Source organism: Aythya ferina (genome assembly GCF_964211825.1).
Source record: "Aythya ferina genome assembly, chromosome: 3".
Lineage (NCBI taxonomy): Eukaryota > Metazoa > Chordata > Aves > Anseriformes > Anatidae > Aythya > Aythya ferina.
In genome coordinates this window covers 80,358,696-80,384,571 of record NC_140298.1, presented here as the reverse complement: position 1 = coordinate 80,384,571, position 25,876 = coordinate 80,358,696, and the positions used below count along the sequence as shown (strand labels likewise).

At 37.5% G+C, this 25,876-nt stretch overlaps 1 protein-coding gene across 11 annotated transcripts in view; it reads left to right on the top strand.

The window, feature by feature from the left end:
* PTPRK (protein tyrosine phosphatase receptor type K) overlaps positions 1 to 25,876 on the top strand; it is a 413,276-nt gene that overhangs the window by 11,820 nt on the left and 375,580 nt on the right. The window lies entirely within an intron of this gene.

The window sequence follows — 25,876 nt, the reverse complement described above, 5'->3', positions numbered from 1 at the left end:
TAATGACATTTGCAGATCTTCAAAATACTGGAAGAATATGTTGGATGGCTTTGCGTAGTGATGGTATCCAGATGCTAACTATAAACATTTCTGTCCATTTGCTTGAACATAGAAAAGGGAATGAAAACATGTAGTTTGTGTTTCAGGGAAATAATTTTGTCCAGTTGCGTCTTAAAACATGTATTCTTCACTTTTCATCACCTGAAAAAAGTCTTAATTTATAGGTCAGTCATATTCTATGAAGTTAAGAGAAAAAAAAAAGACACGTTTAATGGAAATAGATGCATGAGTTAAGAAATAAAAAATAAAAATCTGTACTTTGTGAAACATTTGTATAGTCAGCCTAGGCCTAAAAACATAAGGCAACCAGGAACTGAAACAAATGTGAAAGAAAATGCTCAAATTTATTTAATTTATGTATTATACTGTCCCTAGAGGATACAGGAATGAGTGAATGAAGTTGCTAAATGTTTAGTTATCTCTAAAATAAAGAAAAAAATTGATTCACTTTGACTATAGTGATGGTGTCGATTACATAATGGATGTTTTAATAAGTTTTTATTAAATACTGTTGTCTTGCCACTGCATGGGTAGTGTTTGTAACAGAACTCCAGTGAAAAATAGTTTTTCAGAAGTTCTTGGCCTGAATACCACTTTGAAAAATGGGGAAACATAATCATACTTGATTTAAGGGGAAGCATAAATGTATTACTCTTGTTCATCAAAACACTCTAAGAAAAATAATTATTTTTAGTGTACTCCAGAGAAATGAAGAGCAACTGCTTTTGTGCTGGGAGGGGAAAAATAAAATGGTTCCAGGGATTACAATTTTGCAATTAAAAAAATCCTGGACCATAAAGATTCCAAATACTCTTCTTTGTTCTTCCAAATTACAGCAGTGATTGCTTTGCAGTTGAGGAATGAGTACTGCTGGTAAGCAGCTTTGTAGTTATAATAGTAAAGCAAAAGGTTTGAAGAAGGAAGCACAATTTTAAAAAGTATCAGAAGGGGTTATAAATCTGTTGCAAAAATCAAAGTTTTTGAATTTCTTAAATAGTGTGCTGTCAGTGAGCAAGGTAGTTGTATCCTTTTTAAGATGCAAAAGGTGGACTGAGAAACAAAGGAATTTAAGTCCATGCTTGTTGTTGCTCTCTTGCTTTTGGAGCTTCAGGAATAACTCATGTTTCATCTCTTGTCCTGTTATGCTGACAATTGCAGGTGTGTGGGCAGTAACAAGTAAAATTCTAAACCATTCCAGTCGTGCTATATGTTGATTTTATTGCCAGGTTAAACAAAACCGAAAAACAAACCAGTGAGTTCACATGTGGGATAAATACCTTAAGATGTCATTTTCCAGGCTCCCACCCTGGGGTCAGAAGCTGGGGGATTCTGGTGACTTTCCTGGAAGTTCTCCAGGTTATTCCTTGCTTCTGCTTAGCCTTTGGTTTATTTTTTATTTATTTATTTTTAAAACACCCAAATTTCATTATTTTTCACCTCCAGTTTACTATATTAAAATGGGCTTGTCAGGGGGGTATCCAAGTAAAACTGCCACCTCTTTGGTTTTAGATTCCTCTCTGAGAATTTCTGCGTCAGAGATGACTGTCTAGTTTGTCACAGGATTATTCATGCCTTTCTTTTCCCTCCTTTCTCACCTGTTGTTTACAACATCCCAACTATAGTAATCAAGTTTCTTACTGAATTTACAATTCTTTGTGTTTACATGGAAGAACTGGGAAAGAGAAAGCAGTATGCAGCCTGATATTTAAATAAAATTCTTTATATAAAATAATATTTTGGCTGTGAAGTACTGTGGCCCAATGAAGTTGATATTTCCTTAAACTTTTGAGATTCAAAATCCCATTAAAAAAAAAAAAAAAAAAAAAAAAAAAAGGTATTGGGCCTCAGAATCCTTTGTATCTTGGGGGAAGGGAAAAGCGGAGAACGAATAGCAACATTAAGAATATTAGAATTGTACATGTTGAAAATTTCTGTCTAAATAGGTTATAATTAAGAGGATTTGCCTTTAGTGGTATGTAAGATAAACTACAAATGATTGTAAATGTTCAGTAATTGATAAATAGTTCATAAATGGACCCAAAGGCTCTTTGAGGAATGTGTTTATACCTGGTAGAATATATAAATACTTTTAGGCTCCCTGGAGTTTTTTTGTTTCTTTCATATATGATTGATCAGTTCATATTGGACATAGAGTAGTTTGTTCTCAGACACTGTTTACAGAGTCTGATACGATGAAAGGTTGTAATAGCAGGAGATGAAGTGCAATAGGAAAAGAAGATACTCTTAATGGAGGACTGTAATCTATGTTTGAAAACTGGCTAATGTATTACAAAAGATAGTAGCCTAGCAGATAGTCATATAAGGTCCGTGTATAAAAATGGAAACACAGTATAGTTAAATAGACATCAAAATTTGGATAAAAGGTCTGAAGTGTAATATAATTTCCTTTGCAAAAGGTTTTGAATAGAAGATTTGGAAACCCACACACTTGGGTAAGTAGGAAGCCTTCATTTTTTAATTCAAGCTTTTAACTTGACTGGCTGTGAATAGAAACATTTTCAAAAATTTCAAAGGCAAGGCCAGGTAATGTTTGGATAGGGTTGTCTACACACTTGTTCGCAGTGCCTTTTTGCACTTGAGCCTTTACAAGCTGCTATGCAGAAAACATAGAACGGTCTTTGCAGTTTTAACTATGACAGTCATAGTGGTCAGGGCAATTCTGTTTTGTTGTGTTTTAGGAAGACGGGCTGGATCTGCACTGGCAAGTAATTTGGTGCAATGGATGCTGGTCACTAAACTGATGTGTTATGAGATGTGAGGATCTTGGAACCATGATGTGCTTTAGCCAGGCAATTTATTTCATGTTAGCTGTGGGTCAAATGTCTCTGCTGCACACTTGAAGTTTTCTAGGGGAGAAAAGACATTGTGTTCCTAGGGTCCACATGGTATATAGTCTGTTAGCTTCAAACTGAGCTTCCCTCTGAAGTGTTGGTGGACCTCAGAAGTGGAGCTTCTGGCTTGCTCTTCTCTGAATGTGGTGGTCTTGTTCATGCGTGCAAGAACTGTGTGGAGAAACTGATGAATGCCCTGCATTTACCAAGCACTTTTTTCCTGCTGTTCTGAACCAAATCACTAATACAGGTACAACTTACTAACAACAGTTAGGTAGGACTCCCTGCAAATAGAGTATATAAAAATCAGAGGGACTAAACATTGAAGAGAAACATACTCTTCTGAGTAACAGTGTTTCTGAAATAATGTCTCTTGCCTTTTCTATAAGCATGCATGTCCAGGTGTTTGAATTTAACCGTGTGGCTGGTGTTTTCCTCATGTGGTGAACAAAGAGGAGATGGCGATAATTATACGTTAATTTGGTGATGTGGAAGTTCTTATGTGTTCAGGGCTGAGGAGTAAACCTTGCATAGAAAATTGAAAGCTTATTTAGATAGTGAAATTAAATGCCATACCTGTTCAATGCTCAGTATTCAGTGGGAAGAGCAAAGAGATAAGGTCTCAAAATACTTGAGGCTAGGCATGATGCAGGTTGAAGATCTCTGGTTCTGTTTGCCTCCCCTGTGGTTCTGCTGTCCCTTATGAGACTAATGTTTGAGAGGCCTGAAATACTTTAACTTCATCCTCATGCTGGTCCTGTGAGGTATGCTTGTACCATAGCCCTCGTTTTGCAGAGGTAGGGCTGCATGCCCAGGGGCTTGGCTGTCAATCAGCAGTACAGTAAGGCATTATATTTTATTTTTTTAATGTTCTAACTTCTATTCTAGTCTGTTACCTAACTGTGGGGTTATCCCATCCTGAAACAGGCAAATGAAATTGTACATCCCTGCTTCATACAAAAAATGAAACTCTGCTGAGAAAACTAAACCTTAATAAGGCAAGTGCTAGCAGTATGTCTGCAAATAGGTGTTATTGCCATCAACCTGATCCGTACTGGAAAGATTTTGAAGGAAATGGTTAGAGAGAGGAAACAAACCAGTTGTTTTCCTGTGAAAATCTCCGCAAAGAAGCAGTGGAGGGAGAGAGACTTGTTGAGAAGAGTGAAGTAGAATATATTAAACTTGAAAGAGGAATATAAATCACAGGAAATTAGAATGAAAATAAGAATTGACCAGAAAAGGGGGAGCTGTGCTCTAGGGCCAGCTGAAATGTCTGCCCCTATAGAGATTAATATCTCACTATGCATGAAGACTCTGATCCGGAAATGAGATTAAAACAAGAATTGACCAGAACTGGGAGATGAACCATTGCACCTTCACAGAGGTGTCCACCCCCATGGAGATTAATATCACACAGAAAAAGGAAAATCTGATTTCGAAAGAAGATAAACATGCATTCTCCATACCAAGGGGGGTGATCTTATAGCACTTGCATAGTAAATAGCCTTGACTTTCTTTCAGAGATTAATGCTCTGTTGTCAAATAGATTCTTCCAAGGCCATTTGAACCTTTTACTTCAGCAGACCTAGCACCAAAACTACTACTGAACACTTTGTTAATGTTGCAAAGCAAATCATGGTAAGTTCTCTCTCCTCATATTTAATCCTGTTCCTTACACAGTAAGTAATAAGCAGATCAGGTTTCTGCTTAAACAATGAAAGATGGATGTCATTATTGACGTATCAAACAGTTCTTCCTGCCTCTGTCATTTCAATAGCTATTGAAAGCACTGAGTTTCAGAAGTTAGATCTCCCCTGGGGAGGAGGGAAGTGCAAACCCTCCATAGTCTCTCTTTATCTGTTTAAAGAAAAAGTGTAATATACTTTGTATTTAATACTTTAATGTTAAAAAAGTTTTTTAGAGGAAAGGTAGGTGTATGTTTAGGCTTAGTTTTCCTTAAACTTTGTTCTCATTTGTTAGCATGAATATGTTCCTTTGGCACTTTCCCTGCTGAAAATCTTCTGAAATTGAATTTGAACTACTTTTACTTGATATTTGAGTACTATGGTTCATATTATGTTTGAATCTGGTTAGATAAGCATATCAGCTGAAAGACTTATTTAATTCCAAACTGAAAATAGTTTCCCCTTTAAGTTCTCGTAGTGTATGTTTTCACTGAAGAAGCTGAGGAAGTATTATCACTTGCCAATATTAGTGATCTCAAAGTACCATTATAGATGAAATCTATTCAACTGCACACCGGGGAAATCTGAAGATGGGGACACCTCCACCCTCCCCACTGCCAATTCAGAACTGTCAGGTGTTTAGTTTTGCTTCTGCTAGAAGTCATGCTGATTTTAACTTTCAAAGGTGGGCATTTTAGCGTTTTACTAGGCACTCAGGAGAGCTTAATTGTAGTTGATGTTTATAGTAACAATACCTACTCTACCACTTGCTGTTGCCTTGTCATTTTGAATCTCAGTTTTGTAATGGAAGGTGACCAGTGCCCCTGACTGTTTCTGACGAGGACTGTCTGTTATTGAAAAGGAATGGTTCACCAAGTGAGTTGTGATGATGCCTCATGCTGTTGCAGTAGTCATGACACATGGTATCTTATTGCAAGCCAGAGTAGCTTGGGGTTGATCACTTTATTCGGAATGGTGTTGCAAAGGACATCTGGACCAAGAACATCAGTGCATAGACCAGTCTTGGCAGGGGGAATAACCTGTGCCTGGATACAGGCTGAATAGTGGCTGACTGGCAGAAATGTCAAAAAGGGATCTGGGATAGATACCTGACGGAGTGTGAGCCAGGTTTTGTTGTGAATAAAGTGAATGTGTACTGTGCTGCATTGGGAGGAGCATAGCCAGCTTGTAGGGGGAAGCTGTTGTCCCCCTCTGCTCAGTGCTGGTGAAGTTTGTGGGGTATTTTGATGAGTATTGGAGCTCTTCCCCTCTTCCCAGGTTGAGAAGGATATGGGGAAACATAATGGTTTTGAGAAGCTGATGAAAGGATCACTGTTGTGATGGTTGGGGCCTGGATGGTGTAACTTCCAATGGTCATCTGAAGGGAGCTGGGCTTGTTCTGGTCTTCTAGAGATGAAGAGAGAAGATCTTAAGAGGAGCTTGCAAGAACTGCAGAAATTTAGAAAATTGCAAGAAATCTAGAAATTTGTGGTTTTTAATGGAGTCACTGACAAACTTGTGTTATACTTCAAGTTGAGCATGAAGGCAGCTGGAGTTTAGAGTTGAACTGTTTGCTTCTGTTCTATAGTAAGCATAGCACTACTAGGAATAAGATACCCACAAGCTTTTCCATGTGATATCCAGTGTTCCACAAAAAGGTGTCTTTCACTTGTATTCAGTAACACTTTTTGAGGTGAAAGCCCTAACACCTGTTTAATCCTTGGCTTTTTATGGATGTGGCCAAGTGAGAGGCTGCCTTTCCAGCAGAGAAGACGCCTTCTTTGGAGTCTTCTGCCTGTTTCGGTAGTGTCTGTAGAGATGTCCCATGTTGTCAGGCCTAAATTTGGTATTTGATGTTGCCTTTTTTCAAAGCATGGGCGAAGGTGACTTATCCATGTGTAACAATAAGGGTAACTAATTCAAACTAAGTATGAATTTAAAACAGTTCAGTTAAATCATGTTAAACTTACATGTGGGTTGCTTTCATTCAGTATTAAAGTGATGTATTAAAATTTGGGTTAGTATAATTCACCTGAGGAATGGATTAGGGTAAATTGGATTAAAAGGGGGCTACGCACATTTTTCAAAATTAAATAAATGACTTTAGAGTTAATTTGACTAATTTTTATTATATCCGATGTGTCATTATATGGGAAACATATGTTATGCTGAGATTTTAATTTTCAGCGGAGCAATGAAGTGAAGGGCTGGATCTTAAACCTCAAGTCCTTTTTATTTATTTATTTTTGAGCCCATTTTTTCCATATGTGTATGGAAGCCTCTGAAAGCCCAATTGAATCTTCTTACCCAGTAGATAAGGGAAGTATGTTTTAAATATTCTATAATTAGGTTACATCAGAAGAATTAAGTTAGGTAATGCATTTTGTGTATTAATGTGCAGCTTTTAGGACAAGGCTGCTCTTCAGGATATTGATTAGGAACTGTGTGTAAAGGCATGTCCCCACCAGAGCAACAGTTGTTTAACTAAAGGTTGGGCCCAGGCATATCAGCAGCAGTGCCTTATGTATCTGCATTGTGTCTTCTTCTCTTCAGAAGAATCGGTTAGCTTTAGTGTCAGACATAATTCAGATAACTAAGGTCCCTAAGGGCTCTAATGATCTAGTATGGGGGCCATTTGAGGAGTTATCATCCTCAACTGTCTGCTCCAGTAACTCCCAACAGAGCTTGAAACAGAAGCATTGATAGTGGGGTGGGAAGTACATCCTTTCCTTCGCAGCTGCAGTTTGCAGCCCCATTTCTGCTGCAGTGGTGATGGGTGCAGATAACATGCTGGATTGTGACCTCCCTGGCTCCTGTTCCTGGTTTCTGTGGGCATTTGCTAAGGGTGAGATTAACTCCTTCGGCTGTTTCGACCAAATCCAGTGGGAGTTGGAGTGGTGAGCATGCTGTCTGCAGATTCTGGAAGTTTAAGTCTCCTTGAAGCTCAGTGCTCTGAAGTTGTTATAGGAAACCTCATAGTAAAAAAAAAAAAAAAAAAAAAAGCCAGGAATCAAGCTGATGCTTACCAAAGAAAACATACCCCTCTCCCAAACCCTTAAAACCAAATAACCCACAAAATAGCACCTTTGTGTGTGTTGCATTCAATGTGATGTATACTAATATGTGAGAAACAAGCTTTATTCATATTGCCAAAGATTTTTAGGCTAATGTATTCAAAAATATTTGGTATTTGAGAAAGTTTACCTGTTTATGTAGGTTTTAATTTATGCTAAATGGAGTGATTTTTGTGAAGCTAGATTCTACAACAGAAGCAGTTTCTGTTCCAGAAGTATGCATTTATTTATTTTAAAAGGAAAACCCTTTCATTCAAAGTTTTAATCTTAACCATGGATTTAGCATATTTTATGGTAGTGATTCTTGCTCAGCTGCCTGGTGACCAAAGTCACCTAGACCACTAGGTCAGGTAGATGCTCATTACCCTTTTCTAAATGGTATCATAGCTAAGACTGCTAATTATTTCACACAACATATATATTTTTTCAGCAGAAGCATTCAGCTTGTGTCTGTTTTACAGTCCTAAAATGCTGTCCTTGTACCAAAACTGTGAGCTGTTTGTAGAGCATCTAAAGTGCCAGTGTTTCAGACATGATCAATACAAAATTATGTAGTATCTAGACAACTTAGTGTACCTTCAATATGAGGTTTTAGCATGGAAGTGTATTTTTGATTGGTTATTGTGTTGATTAGTGTTTAACTAGAAGACTAAGCAAAAGATAAATCTTAATCCTTTATTTTAACTGGCACACAATTGCTGTGATTTCTTTGCAGAAGATGCCTTCTGCCATGGGATGCTCACTACACGTAAAGAATATGGCACAGAATACCATATTTTTCAAGTTTGAAGGAAAAGTCCATCTAGAATGTGTTCAGTTCAGGGCTGTATAGGTCTGATCTTTGTGACCTTTGTGATTGCAGTGTTGTGTCCCCACCCTGATGTCCCCTGTGCGTATATAGTTTTATCCTTTTTAAATAGGTAAAACATGCAGTATTAATGGAAATTAGGAAAGAATGAGAAGGCCAAGAACAATGAATGGAAGCACCAAAGCAAGGAGACTGTGTTTAGTAAGGTGCTGTTGATCTTTTGTGTTTGTTTTGTTCTTAATGCCCTCCCTCCCCCGTTTTAAAACAAAAATTAAATTAAGCAGGGGTCAAATTCTGATCAGATATGACATAGTACAGTAAGAAAGGGGATTTCTTTCTTTCTTTTTTTTTTTTTTTTTTTTTTTTTCCTCTTAAAAAAAGGCATTTGTTTGCATAAAGCTTTGAATCCTTTTTTTAAATAGTGGCAGTGTTGCATCTTGTTGAATGGACTTGGAACTGTTACAGCTTGCTGGATGTTTTAGGAAAACTCTTCACCTGTAGAAGATGTTTCTTGCTTATTCCTTCCTTACTGTCAGTGCTTTGAAAAGTTAAGCAAACTGTTCAGTGAATACTTCACAACAAGCCAAAGCAGTTCGAATAAATTTTGTGGTTTTCAGTTAAAACTTTTCCTTGCATTCCCAAAGAAATCTCTCCATTTTTTTTGGCTTACTATTTCGAATGAAACAAAAATTCTCAGGCTTTCAAGACTGTGTGAGTAAAATAATTTTGAATGCAGTGTGTAGGCTTCGAACTTGCTAGTGGAAACTGGTTTGTTTAGAAGGATGTCAGAACTAATTAAATTAAATTCTGTGTGGTTTTGTATATTTGAGAGAGCTCTGTGCAGGATCTAGAGCTTTCTGTGGATTCTGCAGTGGTAATATGTGCTGCTTGAATGAGTTGATTAACACTGCTGGCGCTTCAAGTAGAAAGAAAAACCTGAGGAGAAATTACATTCAAGTGGGTAGCCAGTTGCAATATGATACCAGTCTTTAAATTCCTAGAGCCAGATTAGTATGATCTGCTTTATTCTTACAAATATGGGCCTTGGGGTTTTCTTCATTGTCACGTAGTATGCTGAAGTCATAGTTCACTGTGGAGCCATATGCGTTATGGATACTGCACACTTCTAGCTGAAGGAGGAGGGGGAAAATGAGAAGTGTGAATATTTTTGTTTTCAGGCAAGGTTGGTCCTGGTTCCTAATATGGAGTGGCAATTTTGTAGAGCATTTGCCGCTGTTAGATGAAAAAGTCAAAAAATCCCCTTGCCTTCAGGAATACTGGTGCTTTATTTCCCCCTTTGTGTTTCCAGGAACACCTTAATTAAACAAGAAATCTTTCAGGCATTGGCTAAGAAATGCTGGAAGAGATTGTTATACCTGTTTTCATTGAAGCTATGCCTTCCTCTTTCTCTAGCAAGCCTGTGAATTATACATGACACTTTCTCCCTTTTACTTGAGACAAGTACTGCTTTAAAAGTCAACAGTAAAGTGCATGTATGTATCTTTATATTTTCTTTATATATTTATTTATATATATTTTTTCTTCTTATTTTCTGTCTATTATTAAAAAAAACAACACATTTTTCTAATTTTTGGGCACATATTCTAATTGATTTTTCAAATGCAAACAGAAGGGAAAGCAGAAGACAAAGCACGAGTAAACAAAGTGTTGCTTTTCGTGCTGGCAAACTGAAATGATTTTATTCAGTGGCTATGTTTCTGTGCGTTTCTGAGATAATCAGCTGCAAGTTGGACTCCATCATGTGGTTATAGATAATGTGTAATTTGGAGCTAGTTTTATAGCACTTTCTGAAGGCTGATGGGAGGGTTGCTTACAGCACCTGGAGGCAAGTTATTGATGGTTTGGAGTTCCTCTGAAATGGAAACCCCAGCAGGTATGGGGTTTCCCTGGGACCAGGAATTTGTGCTTTTTCCAGTCTTCTTCAGTGCCTGTGACCTTGCTGCTCAACCTGCTCTGAGGACGGTAGCCAACTTGCCTGTGAAGACTCTGCAAATAATAAAGTAGGACTTCAGACTGGCTGAAGCTTCAGACTTCTGAGCTGTGGAAGACAGTATTACTCATGGTAGCTTTAGGCTGTCATGGGATACAGTTTAAGCTGAACTTTACATATAAGTTTAGTGCTCTGGAAAGTAGGCGGTTATAGTAATCGCGTCTCCAAGCGTACTTTATCACTGCTCATGGAATGTGGAAGGAAGGTTAGTTTTTTACTTTCCTTATGCCCGAGCAGACTCTGACCATTGCCTAGATAACTTTAGAATGTTAGTAACACAATTTAGTTTCAAATAGAAAGCAGTCTTTCTTTTCTGGGTTTTTAGTGAGGTAAAGTTAGGAGCTGGTTCCTTGCCAGCTCACCTGTATTGACGCTTCCCTGGTCCTTCTCTTCTCCTTTCCCTGGCACAAACCTGCCTGGTCCAGGTTTGCCAGTCCAGCCTGATCATCCAGCAGGAAACTATTCCCTGAGGTGCTAGGCAGGTGAAATGCAGGGGCAGGACAGCCCGGCTGGCAGCAGGGCCAGCGGTAATGCTGGGAGCACAGTCTCGAACTCAGATCTTGATGAACTCCAGGTCCATGAATCTGTGGTTCAGGTGGGCATGAGTGGCAGCATGCAGTGAGGAAGCCCAAGTTGGTGTGGCCACTGCATAAGGGTGACTATTGCCAAATGTCGCCCCTAGGCTCTCCCTTCAACTTCCTTTTTATCTACTAGCAGCTCTTTAATTTTTTCCCCCAATCATATATGACGGTATCTTTGCAAGACTTCAGAGTCGAGGCTCTGTTTATTGCTTGAACATGGGCAGACTGTCTGACATTGGTTAGCAAGGGTGAAGTGCCTAACCAGTATCCCTGGGTTCCCCACAGCTACAGCTGCAGGTAAAAGGTTGGAAATCCTCCAGAATCCTACACAGGCTCCCAGGGAGAAGATGCAATTTATTTCATCCTGAAACACTGCGCAATGTTCACTGCTACTGGTTGTACACCAAGAAATTTAGCGCTCCTGTATTCAGCCGCACACTGGCTTGACCACCTGAAATGCCAGTACCCTTTGCAAGCCTGTGCTGTGAAAACGTCCCTAAGCTGCTGTCTTATGTCTCCTGTAGCCTTCTTGACAATTCATTAATACCTGTTTAGAACTGCTCGTAAAAGCTATAATGTTACCGTAAAGGGTTTTGCATGCTTGCAGTTGTGATGTTATTTTTCTCCTGTGATTTCAGGTGATAGAAGGTCAGAATTGGTAATCAAATCTACGTTCCTTTCTGGACTCAATTTAAAAGGCCTGCTTTCCCCTACTATAAATTATTTAACAGTAGTCAGGCTGTTTGTAACTTCTCTTGGTTAGCATTTGGAAACCATTTTATAAACATGAGCACACTACAGTTGGTATGCTAGCACTTTGAATGCATTTTTTGGTTGCAATTTTTCTTCTCCTAAGTAGTCCTCCTTTAGTGTTAAGCAAACAGGGAGGCGGTCTGTTACTGATGTTACTAATTTAATGCTGGGAGACTTGAAAAGGGCAGGTTAATGAAATAGCTGAAGTGAAACAACTTAATTTTTTTCTTTTTACTCAAGGTAACGTTGAGGTCCCTCTTGGATGGGACTAATACCATCCACGTTTTCTAATACCATCCAGTGATTTCTCTGCAGGAATTTGAAATGAGAGAATATTTCTGTAAAAGCAGATCTGTAGATTCCCACTCAGGTTGGTACCTTCTTTTTCATGAAAGACTGAAAGTGATACCTGTTCTAAATAAATCATCCTAATTATATCTTTCCACTGTAATTACATGTGTAGTATTATTAGACGGCATTAAAGACACAAATGATCAACATCTATTGTCTCCAGATTATTCTTTCTGTTGTGGTTTCGAGGCTCTGTTTTCTGAATTCCTGGTCCTGTCAGTGTTGAGTGGAGATACAGTCTGCTTCTTCCAGTCACAATTTTATTTTATGGGTTCTGTGCCTGTTTTGATGGAGATACAAACCAGATTGTAAGTATAACACTTAGAACAGGTCTGTATTTTTCTTGGTGAGATTGAGGAGGGGTAGCGTTATGTGATTAAAACCCAAGAGCTTATCAACTGCCTGGAACAAAAAGTGCAACTGTCTCAGAATTTGTCTGCAGAATTTGTATGTGACATGCTGGTTCTTTTTTATTTTATTTTATTTTTTATTTATTTGAAAGGGTTTGAAGCCGACAAGTGATACTAATTAAAGTAATCTTGATAGTCTTATTAACAGGAATACATGGTTAGGGAATGCTCTATACTGCCTCTTTGTGATACCAACAGCAGTATTACCAATTAACATGCTACTACATTTATATTTACTAGAGCTATGGGTTTTTCGTTTTTGTATTTTATTTATTTATTTAAATAAAAAAAGCTATTCACTAGTGGCTGCTGTGGCCTTTAAAGTTTACTTTATAGAAAATTAGTCAGGAAATAGCCTTTGTCTTATTTAGTACTGACCTTGGGAACAAAAATACATGAGAATATCAGATTTTGCTAGGCCATGCCTGGATTTGTTTTATTTTAATCTCAATCTTTTTTTTTTTTTTTTTTTTTTTTTTTTTTTTTTTTTTCCCCTAGCTTAATCACTTGAATTTTAAGATTATATGTTCATGTGCCTAAGTTCAGAATTGGACTTTATGCTTCAAGGGCATTTAGAAAAGAATCTTATTTAAATGCTACTGAACGATCTTGTTGTAAATGAGGAAAGCGGATGTGAAGATAAATAGTTGAATCCTTTTTGCTTTTTAGTTTTTGTTTAAATAGTTGACTATATCTAGAACAAACAGTAGAAAGATTTTGTGTGAACATTGTATATTCTGTAGATAAATGAGAATCTGAGTGGTGTTGACTTATTCTCGTGGTTGAGTCATTCATCTCCAATTTGCAGTTGTGGAAAATAAAGGGGTTCTCTAGGAAGAGGTAAGTGTAGCTTGGAGAGATTGTTATGCTTGCAAGTACAGTCTATGTCTTGGATATCTTGACTGGGAGGGTAAGGAGACACATCGTGATATGTCTGAGAGTTGGAGAAGTATCAGTTGAGTCTGTGACAGTCTATTCCACACTGAAATAGTATATATACTAAACATCCTGTTGTCTTTTGTCATCTAAATATACGACACTTGGCTGCTTAGCATTTATAATACACATGGAAGACTAATTCCAAGTTAATGTCAAGTCTCTGTTAATTGTAGCATTCAGCTTTTCTCCCAGTGAAACTTCTAAAAAAAAAAATGGGATCTATGTCAGGAGACTTGGTAAGTTTCTTGCACGATGGTTGCAAAGGGGCTGTGAAGAAGGTGAGGTCAGTGTCTGCATAGATAGAGCAGCAACCATTTTAAGTATTATCTTTTTAACTAATATGTTGCTACAGAATTACTTCTAGAGCTAAAATTTTAGGTTGTCCTCATCCTGAATCTTGTTGGAAGGTCAAAGTTAGTTGTATATCTCGCAAGAGTTGAGCTTTACGGTAATTGTTCACTACTATTATATATTATATAATATAAATTAATGCTTCTGGGAGATCTCAGACTAGATGCTTTCATTTTCTCACTCTTTCTATTTAATTCATTTTTTTGGTCATTACATCTATTGAGATCCCTTTGTTCAAGTCATGGAAGGAGGACAAGACTGTTAGGATTTATTTAAGTTATTTATAATGTTCCTGTAGCCATTAATACAACAGCTGAATGCTTTATGAAAGCTAAGACATTTTATGTTATAACTTTCCTGGTTCTAAATCAGGTTTTTGGGATTTAATGTGTTCTCTTGGGCAAACAAGTAACAGAATGCACATGAGGGAGGAAAAAAAGATGAAGCTGATTACACTTTACATAACAAATATATTTTGTAATCTTAATATTACAAATGAAAAATGTCTGTTAGAGGTAATAGAAGACTAGAAATCACAGGTACTTATAAGCCTTGGCTACAAACAACCTTTTGGAATTTAGAGGAGCAAATGATCTTTGTTGAAAAGTAGTCACTTTAAACTACTTAGTTCTGATTAATGGACTGGTGCTTCATTGCATTCTCTCATTCATTCTCTTTTGAGCCTTCAGTGAGGAAGACTTCCAACCGAAACCGATTAAGGAGTTATCTTCCTCTTCACTGACTGCTACACATTCTCTGTGGAAGAAACCTTTTGAGAAAATATTTTTGTCTCTCAATTTTATATCTTCTGACTCATCCATTTGAATTCTGTTCTTGCAAATAATGGAGTAAAATTTTCAAGTTACTAAGTTTCATAACTTCCAAGCAGTAGTAGAAAGTGAGAGGCTTTTATAGTCTGTTCTACTATTAGTGGTGGTGATAGTAAAGACAAAGAGCAAACCTAAATTACACTACTACAAAACTTTGGCACAAATTAAAACTTTAAACTGATTGAAACTTTTAAATGTTTATAACAAAGCAGTTTCTGAGGGAACTGGTATGCATGCTATTTGTCATTTCTGTAGAATTGTAAATGTGAATGGCTATTTTCTTTAAAAAGAAAAAAAAAAAAAAAAAGAAAAAAAAAGTCTAATTTCCTTTCTCTAAAAAGCTTATGATCCGAAACACAAGGCAAGCTGGATCAGTAGCTCCAATCAATCTTCATCTGAGTTAAGACATGAAATTCCTGATCTTTATTTTAACATTAAAAATCTTTTCCTTTTTTTTAAAGGAGTCTTGGTAGAAAACCTCTGCCTGACTATTTGTAAGTAGCAGGTTATTTAGGAAATACAAAAGCTGCACATACAGCAGGTTATGAGCCCATAATTTATGACCCAATGTGCAAGCACATATGGATGGAATAACATAAATTGGTAGCGGAGGTGAATGTGCCATTTTTCATAGAGGTTGAATCTATAGGACAACATTAACTTTGTAAACATTTTAGTGAAGGTCAGTGTTAGCCAAGTAGTGATTTATAAGGAGTGGTATAATTTTTTGGTAAACGCTTGAGGTTTAACTGCCATCTATATTCGATTACTACTTGCTTGTGTTTCTTCCATTCCTTCCTTTCTGCCCCCCCCCCCTCCAGCATTCCAAAGATAGCCCAGAAATACTCTTGGGTAAAATCAACTTGAAGGCTCTGGAGCGCTTGTTGTAAGGAAGAGATTAGATTTGTTTGGACAGGAATGCAGAGTTGAGTTGCTCATAGCATGGTGTCACGCAAGTGCATGTAAATTCTCCTAACAAAGTTGGTCACATTTTATTTTACATGCAACGTTGTTATAAAATCTGTTTACATAAGCAGCCTATGTTGGAAAAACATCAAAAATTTCAGATGCTTATTAGCTATGTTTTAAAATTCATTTTTTTTTTTTTTTTAAGTAGAGTTTTTGTAAGAAAAACACTCTTCTGTGTAATTATTGTGAACTAAATATAAATGCAACAGTGACTTGAAATGTAACCACAATAGTATTTTTGCCAGATGTTTAAATGGTTTCACAGGTGCTGCACATACAAATTCTATATCCTTTTTGTTGACATACAGCCTTTAGTATTCTAAGTATCATTAGGTACAACCAAAAGAAATGTAGCTGAAAATGATATGTTCTTGTTTTTTGTATATAATGCATACAATTTTGTGTATTTTCTGACACAGAGCTTTCATTTCTTATGGAATTTGAAATCTTATATATGGAGTAGCTTGCTTTAAAACAGAATCTGTCATGTTTACAAAAGCACATCCCGTTTGTGAATGGTTGGTGGCCAAGTTCAGGGAGATAGTAGGACTAAAAAGTATTGGAGAAGAAGCTGTAAGAAAAGACTTGAGGTGAATACTTCGGTTCTTCCCACCTGGCAGGAAAGCACCATTTTCTTTTTTATCCATTGGTGTGGAGCACAAAAGTTGTACATACATATTTATTTATTTATTTTTGGCATGGATGAAGCTGCTTTATCCTGGGGAAGATGCTTGTGGTCTTAGACTTTGTCGTCTTGCTGCATTGCTGGGCCCCGTCCAGCCTCAGCCAGGCAGCTAAAGCACTTTTGTCTGCCTCCACTCCTACTGAAGCCTTTTCCTCTTTTTTTTTTTTTTAATATATTTTTTTTGAGGGGGTGGGGGGAAGCAAAGGAAGTCTGAAAAAATACAATATTCAAACTGCATCAAGAACTGATTTATTTTTCTTCTTCCCTTACCAAGTTTCTTTCCAGACCATCTTTAACTTCCCTTTCTCTTTACCCTTTGCCTCCAAGTGAGGCAAAAACCCAACCAACCAACCAAAAAAAGCTTTCAAAACCATTTCGGTTAAAAGCGTCCGCGGCCTGAGGCCAGCAGGTGGCAGTGGAAAACACTCACGGCCTCGGGGAGCGGGGCGGGAGGCGGCCGGGCTCCGGCTCCGTGCTCGGGCCCTGCGCTGCCAGGGGTGGGCGCGGAGCCGTTCGGTTCAGTGGGGTCCATTCACCTCCTTCTGATCCTCAGACGTGCTCTTTAAATTTGTGTATCTATAAAAGTATTTTTTTTTTTTTGAGTCTTAGCCCAAACCAGAGAGAAAAACAAGAAAAAAAAAAAGCTTTAGCTGAGTGCCTACATTTTAATCATCACGTTGGAGTACGTTACAGAGACAGATAGCAGCTGATTTATGTAGGATTGTGTGAGCTTTTTCTTTTCTAAATTCCTTATCTGTCACCTGCAAAATTGGAATTTTTTGGTTTTAGTTTTACCAGGCTTTTTTTTTTTTTTTTTTTTTTTTTTTTTTTTTTTTTTCCAGGTTTATAGAAATTCATGAGTTTGAGGTTTGAAGTTGGGGAAACATTAAAAACCAAGGAAAGCTTATTGACTTCATTGAAAAGCTGTTGTATCTGGAACAGTTGGGAATCTGGAAGTTGAACCATAGCAGTGAAGTACCTCCTCCCCTCCCACTCCTAAATCTGTCTCAGTGTTGGCACGAAAGCATAAATTTTATTTGCCCAATTTACAAGCCTATGAGCTAATTTGCACTGTTTATGGGTAATTGTTCTTGCACTCTGTCTTTACCAAGCTTACAAGCAAAGGCTTGGCAAAGGTTATCTTGTGTGCAATTGTACCAGCTAAAGTCGACATTACTAAGGTGTGCCTGGCTTCCGGATAGGGCTCCCTGTTGCAATTACAGGTGTGACACCGTCCTATTGTTAAATTCAAATCCTTACCCTTTGGAAAACATCAAAATCCTCCAATATCACTTTTTATCATCTCTGTTACAATGCACCGTGTGAACATCTCAGCTGTTCATTGAGAAAATGGTTTCCCTATGGAACTGCAATTTTCAGAAGCCAAATTCTTCTACCAATCTGGGGATGGACACAAGAAAAAAAACAAATCAACAAAAAACACTTTTGTGGTGTATGACTGCTGCCTGGGTACTGTGGCAATATATCCACAGGATTTCAGATGGTTCGTGCTTTTGGCATGTGCCTGGATTTCCAAAGCATGGGGAGACCTCCTCTCCTGCACCCTTGGTGGGCACCCCTCAGAAAAGGTGTCCCCTCTGGCTGGCTGGCTGCTCTGGAGGAGAAAGGCTCTCGGCTAAGAAGATGGATTCATCTGGCAAGCTACTGCTGTACTTGGGGGATGTGATGTTGAGAGTGCAAAGTTGCTTTCACATGTTATCTTAATTCATACATATTGGGAGCATATGCATTCAGTAAAAAGTTTTGCATATCAAATGATAAGATTCAGCCATTTACAGTCACTTCAAGAATACTATGTACTAACAGTAACGTCAGTGCTAACTTGCATGGAAATGGCAGTTAGCTGTGTATTTTGAGCAGTGTGCTGGTTTAACTTCTGGGACTTTGGAAGTTATTTCCAATTCAAACTCATAATTATCATAACTTGTTATTAATTAATAGAATTTTAACATCTTACGTTGGTCTGTCATGTGCAGCTAGTGTCAAATCGTTTATCTAGAGAAGGACAAAGAAGTTCAGTTCTCATAGTTCTCCTTTCCTGCCTCTTTTCCTCCATTTTTAAGTTCTGAAATGCTCTAAAAAGCTCTTCTGTAAAATCAATTCACTGTTTGTGTTGGTTTAATACTTAACACTTGCTGTGTGTCCTTTGTCCAGGCAGCTGTGGAATGCTCTGCTGTAGCTGAAGTTGTGTTTTCTGATTTGCTAAATACAGTGAGAAACTTTGTTACAAGAGAAAGGGATTGAGGTTTGTTTTTCAGTATTTACATTTTTCTGGGAAAGGATAACATGTCAGGAATAATGTTTCAGTAGCTCTGTGCACAAATAGTTTGAAAGTATTGTACAAGATCACACAAAGTTGCACTTTCCTGATTTTATATTACTTTTAATAAACTTGCAACCATTTTAGAACAATTTAAAGCAGAAGTTCTACTGCATTTTAATTGCTACTTTCCATCTATATTACAGGGAAAAGCTGAGGTAGGAAGGAATGTAAGTTGAAGCATGTTAGGTGTAAAATTTAGGCTATATAGTGTTTTCTTGACTGTTCTTTTTGTTGTGTTTTCCATGCTGTTGGGAAGAGTGAGTTATATTCATGAAAACATTGTAATTAATACTTTAGTGTGGTATAGCAAGGTTGACAGGCCTCTTACTGAGCTTGCCACTTATCTTTAGCGTGTATGCTCAGGAGAATTGCTGGTATAGAATCTACTATGTCAAAATTATTATTTTGCTATTAAACTTGTTTTAGAAACTAAGGAAATCATCAACATTTTTAACTGTAATTTGCAAACTTCTCTGTTGGCAGCTTCCAGATAGGAATCTTGATGATGATTTCACAGGGACCCATGACTACTCTGAAGTAGTTAAGGTCCTTTTGAAAACTGTGTAGGGAATAGTGACAAGTTAAGAGACAACAGAAGAAAACCTTGTAGCTGTTACTCAGCAAGTCCCAAGATGCATGCTATGCAGCTGGGAGGGACAATGGCCTAGTGTCAAAGCTTCGAAGAATGTTGTGACAGGACTTCGTTTAAATTGGAATTTAATTTGGTGATTTATAAGGGAAATTCACAATATGTCGATAAAGAAGAAAATAAAGCCTAATGCTTTCTTACAGGGATGTATGCAAAATTGCAAGTAGGAAATCAGATTAGTTTCAAAAAGGAAAAAAAAAATGACTCTAGAGTCTTACTGTAATTCTTTTAAGAAATTTAGTTAAATGGCTAAAAATGGGAGAGAATTGCATGGGACAGACATGGTCTCCTGAGTGCTCCTAGCCCAAATAGAACTGATGTGATAGAAGCAAGGACCATGAAGGCAGAACTGTACATAGAGAAGTTTTACCAGTAAAATAGTTATTGATGAACTATCATCAGTGGCTGTTAACAAGGAAGAAGAGTTATCCAAGGGTGTATTTGAGACATGAAAGGAAATGAGTTGTGTTACTGGGTCCAGGATCTAAAATTGTCTTTCTGAAAAATCCTAGTGTGGGAGCGTAGGGGGAAAATCTATAATACGTATTAATTTGTTTTGTCGGTGGCTGCTGTAGACAAATTGAGCAATTTGTGAAACTTTTTTTCTTGATGACTGAGGCTTTGAAGAGTGGATTTCATCCAGTGCATGCAAGAGGTTCAAGGGTATAAACAGAACAAATGTATGGCATTGAGATGCAGGGGTGCATGCTAATAAGGATGAGCATTCCTAAGAACTTTGGAGGACTGCTTTTGTGACCTCTGCTGTACCTAGGGAGACAGAGAAGGGTTACTCCTGTAATGTTTCTGAAATAATCAGGTCTGTGTGATAATACCTCCGAAGCTGGAGTGAGCCTGCCAGGCTGTTTCAGTCCACAAACTCCTTGTCAGCATTGTCTAGTGAGATCTAGTGCTAGGAGGAAAACGGGTTTTGGCTGAGAACAATTACAGTGTAGTTAATGAGGAGGGTGCAGCTTAAAACCAGACCATGGGAGTGGAGTCCATTATAAAAGGTTTTTCAGTTTATCTGAAGGGATGAGATAAACAAATATCGTCTGGATAGAGGCATTCATAGCAGTCAACCAAAGGAGGCTAGCTATTATGAAGAGCGGCTGCCTCTACAGAATGCTTTCAAAGGCAAATTAAGAGGTTGAACGAGCAGTGAAGAGAAATGATGCACTACTCTCTAAACTGAGGGGTTGTTCCCTTAAAACATTATCAACATTCTTTCTGGGGTCAGGTAGTGGACAAAGCAGTGTTAAAGATGGTTAGGTTAGCCTAGCAGCATTTGTCTTATTCATACTCCATGGAGTGTGGAGACTTGAGATGTATATTGGCTGTGGACTGATAACGAGGTAGCTTGTCCTGAAGACATACTGCATAAAATGCAAGGAGCAAAATATTTTGAAGATTTTTGTTTATTCTGATTTTGAATATGTTCAGAAGTGTTTTGATAGTATAGGGAGGTAAACGCCTCTTCAGTATTTTATTATTTTTGCAAGAAATCAGGTTATCTTTCTGTATTTAGTGACTTCATTTTTTGGCATGAGGTAAACAATGTAGAGGAAAAAAAATACAGGTTTTATGGTAGAGCACGACTTTACTTCATGTAAATTATAAACTGCCATAGTCACTTCTTGCTGATAATGAGATGAACCTAAACCTCTCAACTGAACATGATAAAACCTGGAGAGGATTATGAAATCTACGTTTTAAAGCCTAGCAGCAAAGTGAGTGACTTTGAGTAGAGACGCTCTGAAAAGCTTTTAACCACTGTTAAAAGACTTAGTGCCAATATTTGCAATGCTCATGCTAGTCCATCTGTAGCAATCAGTACTGTCTTCAAGGGGGCTGAAAACAAGATGCACAAATTTCAATGGGATGATGAATTAAATGAGGCAGTTATAACTGAAATCAATTGTGGAGGCCCTGTAGACTGGTGTCTTGTCTTCTAGAAAATGAAGCTTATGGTAGTTGTAGACCACTATTTTTATTTGGTGCCCAGAGCAATGGAGGAGGACAAAGAAGGCACAATTAAGTTTTAAGTTTATAAATTAAATATTGTTACAGGTCCTTTTAACTGTAGAAATCCATCTGTTTGGGAGAAAAAAAAAAAAAATCAGAGAATCAGCAACTTATCATGGTGTTTGGTGTTGATCAGAGGGGTGATACATGATGGGACGCCATTGAGGAAAAAGGCCCAGAGTGAGATAGTGCAATGTAGTCCTAGAGAGAAGAGGACACCCTGTGGCAGGGCTTCCACTTACCTATCACTTCCCACTTTTGGTGGGAAAAAAATGTGGTATTTCTGAGGAAGTATTTTCAATATGTGTGGTACTTTTGAGGAAATATTTTCAATATATCTGCAAAATTATTGCCACTAGGGTGACTCTGTAACTTTAAGCCTTGAGTAACTAAACTGGCTTTCATTTTTGGTTACCTGCTGTTCTGTTTGCCTGGTATATAGAAAACATTTAAATTCATGGTTCAGTCAGATGAATTACTTTGTTCTGTAGCTGATCATGTCGTGTTCTTCTGTGGTTGTGACAGTATTTTCACAGAGTATCCCAAGTACTTGATTCTCTTAAAAGGAGAACAAATTAATGGAATTAGGAGGGAATAGCAGGCTTCAGAGAATTTTTACCATAGTCAATTTAGAAGGATTTTTTTCAAAAGCTTATTGTATGTAGCAGGACACGTAAACAGAATGGATTACCAGCATTGTTTCATCACTAAATGGTGATGAGTCTTGATATAAGAATGGATTCTTGAAATTCCTCTGCTAGTCACTGTGAAAATATGAGAAAATATGGTGCTTAGTAGCCAAGCAACATTTAGTTGACATCAGGTTATTTGTACTTTGATCTATTATATAAATGAGTTGATTGTAATAAGAAATGAAATAAAGTTGATTAAGACTTAATTCCAGGGAGATTAGATATATTCCACAGACAGTTTTTAAGGATTGTCAGTAATGTTTTTGTCGCCTGGAAGAAGAAACGATGTAAAGGCATAGCTGAAAATGGCACATATTTTTTGTGATCGATTATGCCTGAGACCACGGAAATAATAACAGGTTTTTGACAGTGTTGCTATCCTGTTTAGAAGGGGCAAATTAACTGCTTAACTTTTAAAACGTAGTCAGCCTTGTACCAATAATCCAATATCGATCAGGACTTGGACCAATAATCACATGTAGCTGACAATGTAATGCTAAGGACTCCCTGTCTTCAAATTAGTGGGAAACAGAAATGACCACTTGTTTTCAGTAAATTAGAATGTCGTGCACTGCACAGTACAGCAAAGGTTGCTGTATGGTGGTCAACATTTGGTTGCAAATTACAGCAGAGGATTGCTTTTGTCAGTCATAAGTACGTGGAAGATATTGAGGCAAGTTTCAATAAGCTGTGTGTCCGTATCCTGTGATTATTAGGTAGTCCAGATAGCAGTTACTGATTTATGTGGTAGAGGAGACTTCCAGTTACGGTTTTTAACCACTTTTTTTTTTTTTTTTTTAAAGAAAAAAAAAGGGGGGGGTGAGCAAGGGAATACTGAGGAGGAAAATAGAATGACTGAATACTAGTTTTTATTATTACTGTGTGCTAATGTTATGAAGTCTTACATGATCAATTTATTATTTGTGTACTGCAGCACAGTATACAAAGCTTGCCTGTGTTACTTGAGAGGTGAAACAAGTGATTAAATTGCAAATATAACTGGTTTGTCATGCTGTGTTTTCAAGGCAAAATAAAAATAGGGGAGATGGCTCATCACTAAAATAAATTGGCTTTGATATAACTGGTGTCATAGTTTGATTCCAGTAAAAAACAAAAACTCTTCTGACCTCATTCAGTCACTTCCTCTGAACATTTTTTTATTAGATGCATTATTGAAGGGCTGAATTCTGATACAGCTCTAGATATAGATTTTTAGAGTGATATTGTAAGACTCACTAAAAAGTTCATGCAGCCTTTGAAAAATCATATCTTGAGAAATAGCTTTCTGTTCTGTATTCTGATACTAGGTCTTTTTTAGGTCTTTTAATTTATCTTGCCCTTTTCTACTCTGCATCAGTCAAACATGTTCATATAAATGCATTGGAACAGTCCACAGCAATTTTTTACCTACATGTGGATTAAGGGTTAGCTTTAAATTGTTGATTTAAATTGCAGTTCTAAACATTTGTTTAGTAAAGCAAATAAGCCTTATAAAAATTGAAATGCATGAAGTGTTATGTTTATCACTGTACTGTTATGTTTATCACTGTGGACTGTACATCTTTACCATCTTCAGGTATAGAGGTGGAAACCTTAATAAAAAAATAAAAAAAAAAGAAAGAAAGAAAGAAAGAAAGAAGGAAAGAAGCTTCCATGGTACTTACATTGAGAACATCCTCTCCCCCTGCCCTTCCCCCTCCCCCCTTGCCTATTCCCCCTCATGCCTCATGATTAGCCTCCCCATCCTACCCTTCTTCTTAAAAGATTGGTCTCCTAGCCATTATGTTAATCTGTAAGAGCAATCATTGTATGTAAATCTGCAGACAGCATTCTGCCCGTGAGGAAGCAGTGGACATTCTTCACCAGGGGAAGACAGCTGAAAAGAAACACTTTCAGATTCAAGTCCAACTTTCAGATTCAAGTCAGCTTCAAACTGGGTTGAAGTTCTAAATCAGTTGCTCTGAATTTTATTTAATTATGTTCATCAACGAATAGCTGAAGAACAGCTAACTATTAAACTACCTTAATGTCATCTGTTCTATAATAGCTAAGGGTGAATGTAGCAGTTAGCTTGTTAATTTCTCTTTTTCTCCAAACTGTGTGTCTTGGTCTAATGAAAGATGATGTCTTTTCCCTGGGTGCTTTGCTTCTCTGCGTATGGTTAATCCCCTGACTGAAGAAGCTAACAGAGTAAAGCATTTCCTACTAGTTGGTCATAGCACTAGCATAGTGATATATTTGTTTTATCAAACGTGCTTCTAGCTATGTTTATCTTTCTTCTATTTTTAGAGGTAGTCCATAGAATGTTTTAAATAAGCCTATAACCAGATTTCTACCCTGAATTTTGTATAATTCAGCTCTTTAAAAGTAGTGTAATATTTTCCAGTAGAATTGGAATAGCCATGGTAATTGCCTCTATGTATGTGTGTGTGCACACGTGCTTGTGTGTGTATATGTAGTAAGTATACTTATATCCCTCTATCTATGAAAGATTGGGATATAGGTTAAATAATATATATATACACACTTGTGTATACTGTATCTGTGGTTCCTGTGCATGCTATAAAAAAAGGAGAGCCTAAACTGAGCAATGTTGATTGTCCTTCCAAACACTGAATTAGTATTCCTGAATCTTTTGCTAGCTTTTGTGCTTAAGCTAAAAACTTTAGAGCTTGAATAATAATTTTTGTATGCCATTAACGGGCTTGTCCTTTCTACAGATACTTAAAAATGTGGCTTAAAATTCATGGAGTCTCTAACACAGCAGCTATACTGCTGAGCTGAGCAGTTAACAGCAGCCAGGAAACTTGAAGCATTTAGTCACTGTTACAGTTAAGCCTTTTGATATTTGGTTTATCTCAGCGAGGAAGTTGTCTGATTCCATTTGTAAAATAGCTGTGACTATCTGTGGTCTTTTGGGGAAAGGTTAAAGTTCTTTTGCATTATGAAGTGTTGTACCCTTCCACTCATGTAATATTTGCCTAAAGGAATTAATATTTGCTTCTAGTGGAATCCTCAGCTGGGCTGAAGTCCGCTTGTTCTCATGGTGGATTAAGATGGAGTCAGGTAGACTAATCTTGCTGCTGCCATTGCAGTTGGGTGATTACAGTCTTCCACCTTCCAGTTCTCAAATCTTCTTGTTTTACCTGGCTGCTCTTACACTTAGCCTGTGAAATACAAGCTCTTATTCTTCTCTTTAAAAGAAGGCTATATGGGATAGAGAACATCTGCAAAATTTATTTTTGTCCCTGATGTATAGATTAATAAACAGGTAAAGATGAACTAAGTGGCTTACTATCAGTGAGGGGAGGGCCTACAGTGCCAGAGCATGAGAAGAGCAGGTAAACTAACCCAAGTCCTCTCTAGCCCTGCCTGAGGAAGTGTGCTTTCTGTGATTGTCTTCTGCATGGTTATGCTGTTCTGTATTTGCCTGCATGGGACTTGTGTTCTTCCTTAACGAGAGGCATGAATGAGCTTGCACGGCCACAAAAGGAAAGATTTATGTGCTTTGTAAGCTGATCCTTCCTCTTTGTAACAACAACAAGACCCTTTATTTCATAGGATAGTAGAAGGTTTTATTGGAGTAGGAAATTTACTAGGGACATGGTGGTACTTGAGAAGAAGATGTCTGAAAAATATTTTCTGTTCTTACTGTGTCGTAAAAACTTGTTTGCAGATATTGTGCGTTGCTGCCAGAACGGGAGGTCATTTCTATCCTTCTCATTTGTATTGTCTTGGTGATGCCAGTGGAAGGAAGAGTGTCTGAGGACACGGCCACCTTCTCAGGGATCGTGCCTGTTTATGCTTGTT